The sequence below is a fragment of the Triticum dicoccoides genome, chromosome 1B, assembly GCF_002162155.2.
Source record: "Triticum dicoccoides isolate Atlit2015 ecotype Zavitan chromosome 1B, WEW_v2.0, whole genome shotgun sequence".
Taxonomy (NCBI): domain Eukaryota; kingdom Viridiplantae; phylum Streptophyta; class Magnoliopsida; order Poales; family Poaceae; genus Triticum; species Triticum dicoccoides.
The window spans coordinates 74,663,284-74,677,140 of record NC_041381.1 but is presented as its reverse complement, the minus strand read 5'-3'; the positions used below and the strand labels follow the sequence as shown (position 1 = coordinate 74,677,140).

The 13,857-nt window shown below is 45.3% G+C and overlaps 1 pseudogene; it reads right to left on the bottom strand.

Annotated features, from left to right (window-relative positions):
- Positions 1-10,357: 10,357 nt before the first annotated feature.
- Positions 10,358-10,722, bottom strand: LOC119350170 (annotated as a pseudogene).
- Positions 10,723-13,857: the final 3,135 nt, after the last annotated feature.

Below are 13,857 nucleotides of genomic sequence, written 5' to 3'. Positions count from 1 at the left end.
AATCGTCGGCTTCTGCCCCCACGTAGAAAGTACGAGGGTGTTCGGGACATACCTGAACACTCTTTATCCCATTTTTGGGTCGTTGAAGGAGGTGTTCATCACAACGAACCAGGCAATCAGACTATAGGGCTTTATCACTCTCACTTAGCCATAGGAATTCGAGTATGGTAGGCGCAACCCCTGGTGTTCGGAAGACCGTACGAGGGGCTCGAACAGCGCCTGATCGGAAGACCGATCTATCGCACTCTGCAATTGTTATGGCATTATGCGGAATAAATCCTTAAAGATTTTACAACCTCTCGCATAGCTGACCAGCTCTCGCTGTATCATGACAGTCAGTTTTCGGCTTTCTCTACTGAGGTGCTCGTCCTGAAGAACCGGGACACAATCGCAGTAGTTCTCCCAGTGCTACCTTAGCTGATGGAGCGGAACGTAAGGTACCAAAACATGGTAGCAAGGCAAACCCAACTAATGACCCAAGACATGATTCAGAGATGATGCATATAGTGCTATAAGTTCGGGGTGCCAAGCGACCGAGAGGGTGGCCGGACTTTGTTGCCATATTATGAGGACAATGAAGCCCCTGTCATAGTGGGGAATGACACTATGTGCGAGTGCCGTTATGATGAAAGGGGCGTCAATGAGGAATGACGGCCGGTAAGTGTCATATAGTTCTACGTGCTGTAGTGGAGTGACACGTCTATGCATATAAGTATGGTTTATGCTATGAAAGGAGGTATACTGGCGGAACCTGTTGCGACCGGACGGGAAGAAGCTGTGTGTGGATCCAAAGTGTATCCGGACTGTCTTCTTGGGGAATACTTGTGTATTCCCTCTTTGTGCGTCCGAGCTGATTCCATGTCGCCAGTCCTGTTCTGCGCAAAAGTCAGCCTGTAAAGAAAAATTCTTAGAGGCACTTGCGTGTATTAGGGTGGTTGAACCGCGGGTGCTTGATCAGAGCCTGGTCGAGCTGGGCTATCATGCCGTAAAGTAGCTCGGACTCCTTTGTTGGTGTCCGGGGGGTTGGCTGTCGAATCGAGGTTCGATAGAAAGGCACAATTCACTAGCTCAGCGACAGTATACTTTCCCGTGTCGGGGTGGAGTTCGGCCTTGCCCATAATTGTGACTGTGTCATGTGGGTTTGGCATGGTGTGGTACCGCGTTGAGTCGAGCCAACGCGGCTCGTCTCGGTAGTATATAATAGTTACTGTATAAGGGGACAATGCCGAAGACTTACTCTTCGGTATGGTGTTTGTTTGGTGATTCGAAGACCACCTCCAGGGTGGTGGGCGTGTAAAACTGGGCCTTCGCACCTGGAACAACATTTTTGAAAAGATGGTTTTAGTGGGTTTGATCCTCGAGCGGTCAATACCTATCTGGTGAACTGTGCAGCAAGTTTGGGCTGCTGTTTATGCTAATAGGGGCTCGTGTGAGGTGGAACCCACCAACTGTTGGGTCGATGGTAAGTGCAATTGAATTGCCATGGTTGAAATTGGCTGGACGGTCTGTGTGATCGGAGATGATAGGCCGTATTTTTGTACCGCAGGGTGATTTGTATTGTTGTGTCGGCATCCCGAGGAGTACGCATTCGTTCCCTTGTTGGTTTGCGGAGGATTTTTCTTTTACCTCATAATGTTTGATGGTCTGGGCTCCACATTGTCTTCATAGCTTTGAGACCCCTTTTTATTGTTTCCGACGCACGACCGGCCATTTTGTTTTGAAGATCCGGCATTCTCTATTGGTATGATTGGCTGCCATTCCAGGGGTACCATGAATTTGGCATGGTTGGTCGAGTATGCTGCCCGGGCCTGATGGGCCTGTGTTGTTCTCTTTCCGCTGACCGGACTGGGAGCCGCGGAATCCGGCACCGACTGCCGTGTCTTGGGCGTCATCATTATTTTTGTGATGCTTATGTCTGTTGCATCGAGGTTTATGGATGCTGCCTCGCGTTTCCTGCGTATTGCCCCGGACCGTGATATATTGGCGTCGGGGTGTGGGCTTTAGGACCTCCTTCTCAAGTTGAGGTAGCAAATTGTGCTTTCGGTACCCTTTGGTGGGGCGGTCGAGTCTGTATTCCTCGGCTGCCAGGACCTTAGTCCATCTGTCTGTGAGCAGATCTTGGTCAGCTTGGAGCTGCTGCTGCTTCTTTTTCAGGCTTCTTGCAGTGTCCATAACCGTCGCTTGAAGCGAACCTGCTCTACGGGATCCTCAGGTACGCCGAATTCATCGTCGCCGAGGCTCACCTCGTCTTCAGAGGGATGCATGTGGTTGTTCTCCTCCGAGTATCCATCCGTCGCCTGTTCATCTGGGCTATCCCGCCCGTCTTCCTGTTCGGCCTGCTCGAAGGCAGGCTGATCGGGATTGTATTCATCTTCAGCACCATCCGGATTATTTTCGTTTCCTGTGCTGGTATTGCTGTGGCGGGGCTTGGAGCGGCGACGATGACGCCCATGCTTTGATTTCTTCCATAAGGGGTTATCCTCTGTTGCCTCATCGCCATTGGTTTCTCTGGGAGTGTCCACCACATATATATATATCATACGAGGAGGTGGCTGTCCAGCGCCCCGTGGGCGGCGGTTCCTTTTCTTCTCCTGCATTGTCGTCCACACCATTGATGTCCTCGGAGTCGAAGTCGAGCACGTCGGTCAAATCGTTGACAGTGGCAATGAAGTGGGTGGTGGGTGGGCAACGAATTTCCTCGTCGCCTGCTTCCCACTCGAGACGGACATAGTTCGTCCAAGAGTCTCCTGACAAAGAGAGTGATCTTAATGAATCCAGCATGTCGCCAAAGGGCAAGTGCTGAAAGATATCCGCAGCGGTGAACTCCAGTACCGGAGCCCAACCGGATTCGGTGGGCTCGGGTGCACGCGGTTTGGAACCTACAGCCGGACACAACTCCGGGGGTCTGGTGACACATACTTCCTTGGGGGTGGAGTCTTTGTTCGGCTCTACCGCCGATGAGTATGCGGCCTCCGGGGTGGGGTCCATCCACCCGTCCTTGGACGACGCGATCTGCCCCGGATTTAGGTCCGGAGCTATCGTAGGTGCGATATCCCGAATATTGTCTGACAGCAGGTCTAAGCTGTGCTCGTCGTGACTGTTCAGCGCTCCTAGCATAGGCCTGAATCCGTCGAAGATCAAGTCTCCGTGGATATCGGCCGTGTAGTTCCAGTTTCCGAACCTGACCTGATGGCTAGGGGCATAGCTGTCGATCTGCTCCAGATGGCCAAGCGAATTGGTCCGCAGTGCGAAGCCGCCGAACACGAAGATCTGTTCGGGGAGAAAAGTCTCACCCTGGACCGTGTTGTTGTTGATGATTGAAGGAGCCATCGAGCCTTGCAGCGACGACACAGAGGAACTCTCAATGAAAGCACCAATTTCGGTGTCAAAACCGGTGGATCTCGGGTAGGGGGTCCCGATCTGTGCGTCTAAAGCTAATGGTAACAGGAGGCAGGCGACACGATGTTTTACCCAGGTTTGGGCCCTCTCGATGGAGGTAATACCCTACTTCCTGCTTGATTGATCTTGATGATATGAGTATTACAAGAGTTGATCTACCACGAGATCGTAGAGGCTAAACCCTAGGAGCTAGCCTATGATGATTATGATTGTTCTTCTCCTATGGACTAAACCATCCGGTTTATATAGACACCGGAGGAGGCTAGGGTTACACAGAGTCGGTTACAAGGAAGGGGATCTAACATCCGGATCACCAAGCTTGTCTTCCACGCAAAGGAGAGTCCCATCCGGACACGGGATGAAGTCTTGAGTCTTGTATCTTCACGGTCCAACAGTCCGGCCAAAGTATATAGTCCGGCTATCCGGATACCCCCTTATCCAGGACTCCCTCAACACCCAATACAATGGTAAATTGTATAGGTGCACTAGTTCGGCGAAAAGATGGGGATACAGGTGCAATATGGATGGTAGATATAGGTCTTTGTAATCTGAAATTATAAAAACAGCAATGTAACTAATGATAAAAGTGAGCGAAAACGGTATTGCAATGGTAGGAAACAAGGCCTAGGGTTCATACTTTCACTAGTGCAAATTCTGTCAACAATAATAACATAATTGGATCATATAACTATCCCTCAACATGCAACAAAGAGTCACTCCAAAGTCACTAATAGCGGAGAACAAACGAAGAGATTATTGTAGGGTACGAAACCACCTCAAAGTTATTCTTTCCAATCAATCCATTGGGCTATTCCTATAAGTGTCACAAATGGTCAGAGAGTTTGTAGTAATATAACACCTTAAGACACAAATCAACCAAAACCCTAATGTCACCTAGATGTCACCTCAGGTATCTGTGGGTATGATTTTATGCATCACACAATCTCAGATTCATCTATTCAACCAACACAAAGAACTTCAAAGAGTGCCCCAAAGTTTCTATCGGAGAGTCAAGACGAAAACGTGTGGCAACCCCTACGCATAAGTTCACAAGGTCACTGAACCCGCAAGTTGATCACCAAAACATACATCAAGTAGATCACGTGAATATCCCATTGTCACCACAGATAATCACATGCAAGACATACATCAAGTGTTCTCAAATCCTTAAAGACTCAATCAGATAAGATAACTTCAAAGGGAAAACTCTATCCATTACAAGAGAGTAGAGGGGAGAAACATCATAAGATCCAACTATGATAGCAAAGCTCGCGGTACATCAAGATCGTGTCAAATCAAGAACACGAGAGAGAGAGAGAGATCAACCACATAGCTACTGGTACATACCCTCAGCCTCGAGGGTGAACTACTCCCTCCTCATCATTGATAGCACCGGGATGATGAAGATGGCCATCGGTGATGGATTCCCCCTTAGGCAGGGTGCTGAAACGGGCTCCCGAGAGGTTTTCGGTGGCTACAGAGGCTTGCGGCGGCAGAACTCCCGATCTAGGTTATTTTCTTGGGGTTTCTGCATTTATAGGAGAGGTTGGCGTCGATAACAAGTTTGGGTACTTCTTTTTCCGTCTCCCATGATTCAAGTTCTGCCCCGGCTCACTCCTCTTTCCAGCAATCTATGTGGGAAGCACTCGTTCAAAGTAAGTTGAGATTCAAAGCGTTCCCGTAAGCTAGTAAGTCAATCAAAGTTATAACTCTATTTGTTAGTTTCAGGAAACAGGTACATATTTCAAATAATATATATATATATATATATTATTTGGTATTTACGAATTTTAGACTAAGCATAAATTCATTTGGAAAGAAAAGGGAAATCCCCTGAAATAAAGGATTTTTACTATGTTACCCTAAAAAAGAAGAGGATGACAAACTAGCCAAGAGACAGAAAAAGGTAGAGACCAACCACCAAAACAAGGGAGTAAGGGCTAGGGGATATGGGCCTAGAAAGGTCCGATGTATCAGTCAACTATACATAATCCTTCTCAAAAACGCATCACACCCTTTGTAGGTTCAAGCCGAAGTCAAGCATGATCACCTACTGCAAACTCCAAATATCGTGGTCGGCGTACCTGGTCCTGAACTGCTTTTAATCTAGAATAAGTGGAATCTTCTCGGCACTCTCCTTCATCTTCTATGGCCCCGTCGGTCGGTACGTGCCAACCCCAACAAATCGGGGTACGACAAAGGTTCCCGTAGAGTGCTTCGAAAGGTGCCATTCCGGTGCTAGAGTGATAGCAGTTGTTGTAAGCAAACTCGGCTAATGTATCTCTATGCCTATTTTGTAGGCATGCTCATTGATGCTCTTCGGGCCGATTGTATGGGTTGTGTTCTAGTGTACAGTGGGAGATGCAAGGATATCGATTGAAGTTTGATTTGTTGGCCATGGAGTTGGGAGCATATGATGTAGTCCTAGGAGTAGACTGGCTGAGGAAATTCCCTATTATTTCAATAGTCCTTCCGTTAGTTGTAACTAATCACGTACCCGCTGCTGCAGAATTCCTTTTACCTAACCAGGATTGCAGTAAAGATAAACAACGTTGGGCCTGCCTGCTTGTTCAGCACCACCCATTCCCATGGGAATATATGGATTTTTCGGTCCAGTGGGAGGATCATTTTCCTTTGAAGGTAATTTTCCCAACCAATAAGTATTAGGCTCCCAAGTAAACAAAGCGAAGGATCAAGTAACCAACATGTTTCGGAGCAGCCAAGTAAACCCAGAAATGACTCAAGTAATCCAAAGGCAGAGCAACGTAATCCAGCGGAGGGGCTAGTTGATCCAACAGAAGAGCTACGTAAACAAGGAGCACATGAACCTGCTAAGGATCCACTCCACCTGCCAACTGGACCAATGACAAGAGCTCGGGCCGAGAAATTCAATGAAGTAATCCATATGCTGATTCAGCAAGCCAAGCATTGGAGTTGGTATTCCAAGTTTCTTGAATAACCTAGCTATCTGAAACTCGCCAATGGGATTCTGTGTAATCCTCCGGTCTACATGGTGTAGGTAAATGAGAAAAAAAAAGTCGCTAATTAGTGACACTGAAGTATGCACCCGGCATGTAAACTTCTTCTTTTTATTTACCAATGTCGCTATCCGGCTGATCATCCTTTGAGACCACGGAAAACATTAGAGATAAAGATACGTCACCTGAAAAAATTGACACCCTGACTTATATGAGTCGGCTAGAAACTCAAGGCCTGGCCTTTTGTGAGAGAATGCTGAGTCCTTCCTAAAATTGCCTGGATCAATGAAAGATCTGGATAATGCTAGGTTGTGATACTGATGTCTGATTTTACTCATATACATGCGATAGTGAAGGCTGTGAAGTTTGAACAGCCTCACTTAACCCTGGTCCGGTAACCTTTCTGGCGCCCAGGTATCCATGGCCTGTAGATAGAGGCCCACTTTCCATTGGATACTCTGAATAAAAGAAGTAGTTACCTAATCATGGGTCTATATGTAAGATCTCCTTGCGTAGAGGTTAAGGCCTGACGGATTACTGAAATGTAGTTTGACTAACGTTTCCTCATCGACTGCGAGAGTTTTTGGTGTTTGTTCTCGGACGAAAGAAACCAAACAAGCATTCCTTTCCTTTAATGGAGTATCTTGGGTATGGTACTCCCTATTTATCAGCTCGATGTTCAATCAACATTCCTTCACGGGGATCTTGACCGGATGTAAGTCAAGATTGCTATTATCTTTTTAAAGAACATAAACTTCAAAGCTTCTAGTCTGTCCCAACTCTTTCGAGCCGCTCTCCCACTCAACGTTCAAAGGCATCACCATACCATAGAACTTTTGAGCTTGAGAAATGCTTTCTGGCTTCTTCTCCACACCTTTCTTTAACAACTCAGTTAAAGGCCTGCTGATAGCTCCATACCCCGGAACAAACCTCCTGTAATAACCCCTGCAACCCTCGGAGTTCTCTGACATTGGCTGGTTTTGGCCAAGCTGTCATGCCCTCTACCTTGTTTGTATCAGTAGATACCCCAATTTCATAAATAATGTATTTCCTTTATGAAATTTGGCTCACCCACAAAAAAGTTTGTTCTGCTGGAACACTTCCTCTAGCAACTTGAGATGCTCCACCATGGTAGAACTATACACTAGAACGTCATCAAAGAAGACCAATACCCCTTTCCAACATATCTCTTTAAGAACACTATTCATGAGTTGTTGAAAGGTTGCCGGGGCATCACCTTGAATTCAAAAAGCCAGTCCTTCAGGTTGTTTTGTAGATATCCTCTTCCTTTCATTCTTATTTGGTGATAACCATCCCTCAAATCTATCTTAGTACACACCTCATCCAAAAGTGTCGGTCTTCTATGATAGGAATGGGGTATTTGGAAAACATAGTTGGTGCATTTAGTTTTCGATAGTCGAAACACATTCTCTAGGTTCCATCTTTCTACAACACGAGAGCTGCTTTGGGGCATGTACTGGGCCTGATTATAGCATTTTGCAACAGCTCCTCTACTATACTTTCAATCTCTGTTTTCTGGGTGATAGCATTTCATCGGAATACAAATGGTGGCCCACGTTTAGAAAACTTTTTTAGGGTATTATATTTCAACAGAATAGATCTTTTTTAGGGTATTCTATTTCAACAGAATAGATCAAACTTTTTATATATTCTATTTCATCTATATAAACTAAACGACCCACTCAACTTTCTTAATTCATCCAGGAAGTCCTTCCAGGTTTTGGAGGTTACACGGTTTAAGGCCCGGATCGCATAGTTGACTTGATAACGCCTTTTCCCATATAAAATAAGAGCTGCTTCCCGGTAGATGTCTTCATCATCATCCAGGCTAATTCCCCGGGTATTTAGAAGCTCCCTGGCTTTAGATTCCAATATATTGTCCCTTTCTTTTGCTGTCTCTATTCTATTGGTGGACGGTCGTAACTCTAATATAGGGCTTTGAAGCAGAAAAATCAGCTGCAATCTAGTTTTTTCACAAAGGCTGGTTGAGGCTCAGACTCAACCATCCGTGCTTTGCAGATGATCTTTTTTTCAGCGGTGGTGATCTGAATTCTATCCAAGAGCTTACTAGTATCATGACTCATTTTAATAGAGTGTCTGGGATTTCAGTTAATGGCAAAAAAGTAAGATCTTCTTCAGTGGTATTTCCTTTTCTTTGAAACAAACTATTTTTGAGTGTGTCTTTAATGAAGGGATTTTACCAGTGAAATACTTATACCCTCCATTCATTTCCTTTTCTTTCCAGGCTAGCTCCCTCTGTAGCCGGTGGTTGATGTAGATGAGTATGGGAAGACAATGGTAGTTTCATTCTAGGTCCCACTAATTGTTGAATAGTTGGTTTGAGTTTTTTTGGATCCATGCAAGCCATTTCCAGTTGAAGTCATAAGGTACCATCCTGTTCCAGCCAAAGGCTAGAAAACCTATTTCAAATTAGCTCTATCTCACAAGTTAGCCGGATTTTCTATTTAAGCCAAAGGCTAGAAAACCTATTTCAAATGAGTTTGGGCTCCGTTAAGTTATCCTCATTTCCTGAGATAAGCACGGTTCAACAAAACTAAAAGCTAGATATATCGTTGTAAAGTAGAACTAGACTGCATGATTGGATTGTATAGAAGGATAAGAAGGATTTTAAAATTCCTTCTCTTTTTCTTAAAACGAAAGAAGAAAGAGAGTGGGATGGGATGAAAGTAAACGCAAAGAGCTGATTCGATCAAAGAACCTCGCAGCTTTAGTGCAACAAGCCGATCGAAAGCACTCATCTTTATCGACGAAATGCTTTTTTGTCTCTTCCTCACTAAACACCCGCTTCCTGGATCCTCCCTCTTTGCCTAGCAGTTAAGTAGATAGTAGGTCCCCCTGGCCCTGCAACCAAGAGTCACTCATTGAAAGCTGACCAGGAAGACAATAACTGCTATTTCAAGAAAGCATGGTTGGAGTTCTTCTATTGACGAAGGGAAGAGGACGGTCTTACTTTTAAGAGATACCTGACTTATTAGTGGACTGGTCATGTCATAGCGGAAGGTCAGAGGTGGGAAACAATGAAACAGAGAAAATGCTTACTGGGACATAGCCTTCGGTACGGGTTGAAGGGAAGAGGTTTGATTGCTAATAAAATGAGTGGAAGAGCTGCTCGGTCAAAGGCATTCTCTCAGGTAGCAAAGGCAAGATGGAAAAGCAGGAATGAAGGTTGCTAGGTACCGCTCCGTGGTAACATCTATCGATTCCGCTATCGGGAAAGTCTGAAAAGGGAAATATCTGGCTGAGGAATTAGAGGAACTTTGGTAGCACTCGGGGACGGAATCAATCAAAGAACTTAAGAAATTGCCCATATCGACAGCAGCTCCCGCTTTAGAAAAAACCCTATCTCATCAAGCAGGTATACTTGACCCTTTTTTAGCTAGTTTCGGGAAAGCGGTAAGTTAAGTAAGTCAAGCCCTTCTAAGCGAAGAATAGCGGAGAGAAATGGTAACGTAATAAGGGAAAGGGAGCTAGCTGCTTCCGTATCGCTCCCAAAAGAGAACCCAAAAGCTCTAGAGGCATCTTTCATTCATTTCGATTTAGGTCTTTCTGCACCATATTTAGATCTTCCCTTTCTACGATCCGGAATTCCAAGCAAATCCTTGACTCCTCGAATATGATGGGATTTCACACCTGGCGAATCTTTCACTCTACCTCCTCTGACTAAGACTATAGAATGTTCCTACGAATTACGACCTTTGCCTGGAATGTGAGCAAATATATCATGTCGATTGCTCAACCATACTTTTGCTATCTTACGTAGAGCTGAATTAGGTTTTTTCGGTGTTCTCGTCGAAACACGCAGGCATATGCCTTGCTTCTGGGGACATTGATCCGAAGGTCGAGTATGGTTCGTGCGCCGTTTTTCTTCTCTACCATGGCGAATCAATTGATTTTTGGTAGGCATCCCTCTTTCCTATGTCCTTCCCCCCTTTGCCCTTTCAAAAGTGGTTACTCCAATCCGAAGCACCCCTTTTGCATTCATAGAGAGATCCAATCATCAAAATCAATAAAAAGGCCATCATGGACCAAGATCCAAACAGATCAATCTTGTTAGGGGGTACTGCCCAAGGAAAAGAAAAGGTGACTTTCGGATCAGGGATAATAAATAAAATAGGAACCGGATAAAATCATATATCGAAACGACTTCTGGCATCACCGGAGGGATCGGAACCACATTTGTAGGCTGACAATTTTTCTGGATAGGTCGAACTATTGGAAGCAAATGGAAAAGGAACACCGAGTGGAATCAAAGAAACTACGGACTGATCACTAAATAGATACAAATAGGTGCAAATTCCGACATCACAAAGCCCACTTTGTTCTCTCGCTCTCCTCGCGGCGCTCCTTGCTTGCGGAGTGGCATACCAAAAAAAATACGCTCAGATGTGGATTCAAACCACTGAAGGATTTCTAGGGCAATGCCCCTTGCTCTTCGCACTGAAACAAGAAAAAAAGGATTTGCAGTCCAAAAAGAAAATAGATGCGCTAACGCGCAACGGCTTTCGTGCTAGTTGCTCAATCTGTTGCTTGTTTTGCTCTAACCAGCTGAGCTACCGGAACCACTTGCCTAAAGTCTCTTTTCTTCATCTATGAGCATCCTACCTGCAGTGGAGGAGCTTGCTCAAGAACCGAGAGCCGGCCAGGCCTTCGTTCGGGGAGGTCTTCTTCGCTATAGACACCACCAAGAACAAGAAAGGGGTGCTCCGCTCCTAGTCACTAAGCAGCTATTCTGTCCGACGGCGGACTCCATCAATCTGAGGTTCTTTCTCTCACGTAATTTCGCCTGCCCGTTCTACTTCCTGCCGTAGGAAATGGGATTCGAACCCATGATACAATCTTCTTGTATGTCGATTTAGCAAACCAATGCCTTAAGCCACTCAGCCATACCTCCAAGTTGTTGATCGGAATTGGATGTGCCGGGTTGGTTGCCCGAAGATCCACTGCGTAAGCTGTAGCACGCGTACTCTTCTTTACTGAGCGAGAAAGACTCTATCCAGATCTATGGATCTCCCCAGCGTCCAAGCGAGACCCCATCCAAACCAAATCCGCCACTCAATGGGCGAGGCCTTGCTTTCTATGAACACCTCACCACTGAATGAGAAACTTAGCCTCCGTCACGACCAAGAGAGAAGACAGGGTCAAGCCGAGGCCGCCCTTCCTCACCTACCTGAATGGAATGAATATCTCCTTCGTCTAGTCGAGAAGGGAAAAAGCCCAGCGGGGAACAGGATCGTGACTCTTCTAAGCCATTACATGATGGAGATGTCCATTCTCGTCATGCTCGATCCACATCCTACCATAGTGCCCGAAGAACCTGCTTCTAGAAGATTCTATAGTGATCCACTGGAATCGGCCTCAGGTGACGCCTCCCTAGTCGTCGAAAGATTTCATACCTTGCTCGGTCGTTAAGGTGGGGTGAAAACTGCAATTAGTGCTCTATCCCCGTCATAGAATATGGGATACTCACTTTCGATGGCCTCGCATCCCCAGAGCCTTAGACTGGCCTGCCCTTCCAATTGGGGTTATAACGGGTTCGGTATCAACAACACCAGCCAATCGTGTTGGTACGGTGGGTTCCCCATACCCACTATTCAAAAAAAGCTTGCCATAGTAGCTCAAACCTCCGATCGGGAAATGGGAGTTCTAACCGGTCCTAACCCCAATTCCAAACAAATTGATTGGACCGAGGTTCGTGCAGGGAGAGAATAGAGACTAATAACGATGGAGCAAGAAAACGGACGCGCTAACGCGCAATGGCTTTCGCACTAGTTGCTCAATCCGTTGCTTGTTCGGTTCGAGGTTGAGCTCACCCGCTGCCCAACGTCAGTAGTCTTCCTAAATTCTATTCCCTTTTTTTGCTCTAAGGTAAGGTCCTTCAAGAACAGCATTGCGGTCGCAACGGGGCTCTGGGTGAATATTGTCTGCCCGTATGAGCTGGGCTGTGAATATTTATAGGTCGGGGTCTTTACTGAAAAACCACAATACTACACTACAACAATTTGAAGAAATCCGCAAGTGACTCTAATTTGAATTCACTAGTCGTGTTGAGTTTTTTTATTTCAATATAAAAAATCTGCCAATCCCGATATTCCTACATTACATTCTGGTCCAGTGTCCATTCCCGAATGAAAGAAATGAGCTTTTCCCCTTCACTCACTTCTGAATGACTCCTTTAGCACTCTCTTTTTTATATCGAAAAATAAAAACAGTTTAACTTTACCATACCTTCCAAGCAAGTGTGTTTTATTGCAAGATTAAGTTATTACTGAACAAAGAGAAATTCTCATTATAAAGGATGAGAGAAATACGGAAGCACTTTTTTCTTATTCTAGCAGACGGAATTGAATTGGTATAATTTAGGACTTTCCAATCGATTTTTATTTTACCTAATTCTATCTACGCCCAGGGGCTACGTCGCAAGCTCTGGGCAGCTATCTTATTCCAAAGAATATAGCTCCCTAAAAGGTTGCCGATACCATACCTCTATTGAACCCTACTGGATCCAATTGTTTAAGTGTTTAGTCAAGAGGAACCACATTGACACCATGCTTGTGCTAAGCCACAAGTCCATCAAACTAATCTAGATTTCTTCTTGTTTAAGAATAATGGGGCATCTGCCTAACCCTATCAAACCTCTCTGCAACTACTTCTCTCTGTTCTCAGCAGCCCGCATGATTTTTCTAGTCTCAAAGTCCTATTAGAACTCCCGCGCTTGCTCCTTTGGAGCCAAATGGATCCGAATTTCTGTAAGATAATACAAGAATCATATTTGGTTGGGTTCTAACTCTGCTGTTCAGTCTGGCGCGGGTGTGATACCGGTGAAGAAGCGAGTAGTTGACAGTCAGGGAAGTAGATTCCTTTAAGGAGAGAAATTCATTGGTTTAGCCGTTAGGCGGAGCTTCTTTACACGCCGGTAGTGGAACAGCCCAGGCAGCTTAACGTGCTCTTGACACAAAGGTAATAGAATGGGAGTCTGACGACACCCGGTACTCGGGATCTCCTGCTTGAAGAAGCAAGGAATTTCAATTACTCAGGCGTTGTATAAAATAAACTAGATACCCATGTTTCCAATATTTACTTCTCTTTACTTGCAGGACCTGGCCTAAGCATAAAGTAGATTTTCTGCACAAGCTCAAGTGGAGGTGGAAGCAGGGGTGGCGAGCAAAATGTTGGTATGGAAGATCTCTTGCTCCCCCCTGAAGGGTTCTTAGATTACCAAGTAAGGGAGGTAGGTAGGTACCATGGTTTCCTTGTTTTATTGAATACCAGTAACGCGAGTAAACATTTAAGTGAGAAGTTAGGTAAGCGTTTTACTCTTTACTTCTTGACTATAGTATTAGTAAATAATGTCACTAGATTTCGGCATAAATACTAGCCAGGTACCATTTCCCAAACTTGATTTCCTTTTTATGCACCTGTTTATGCACCTGGGTCATTG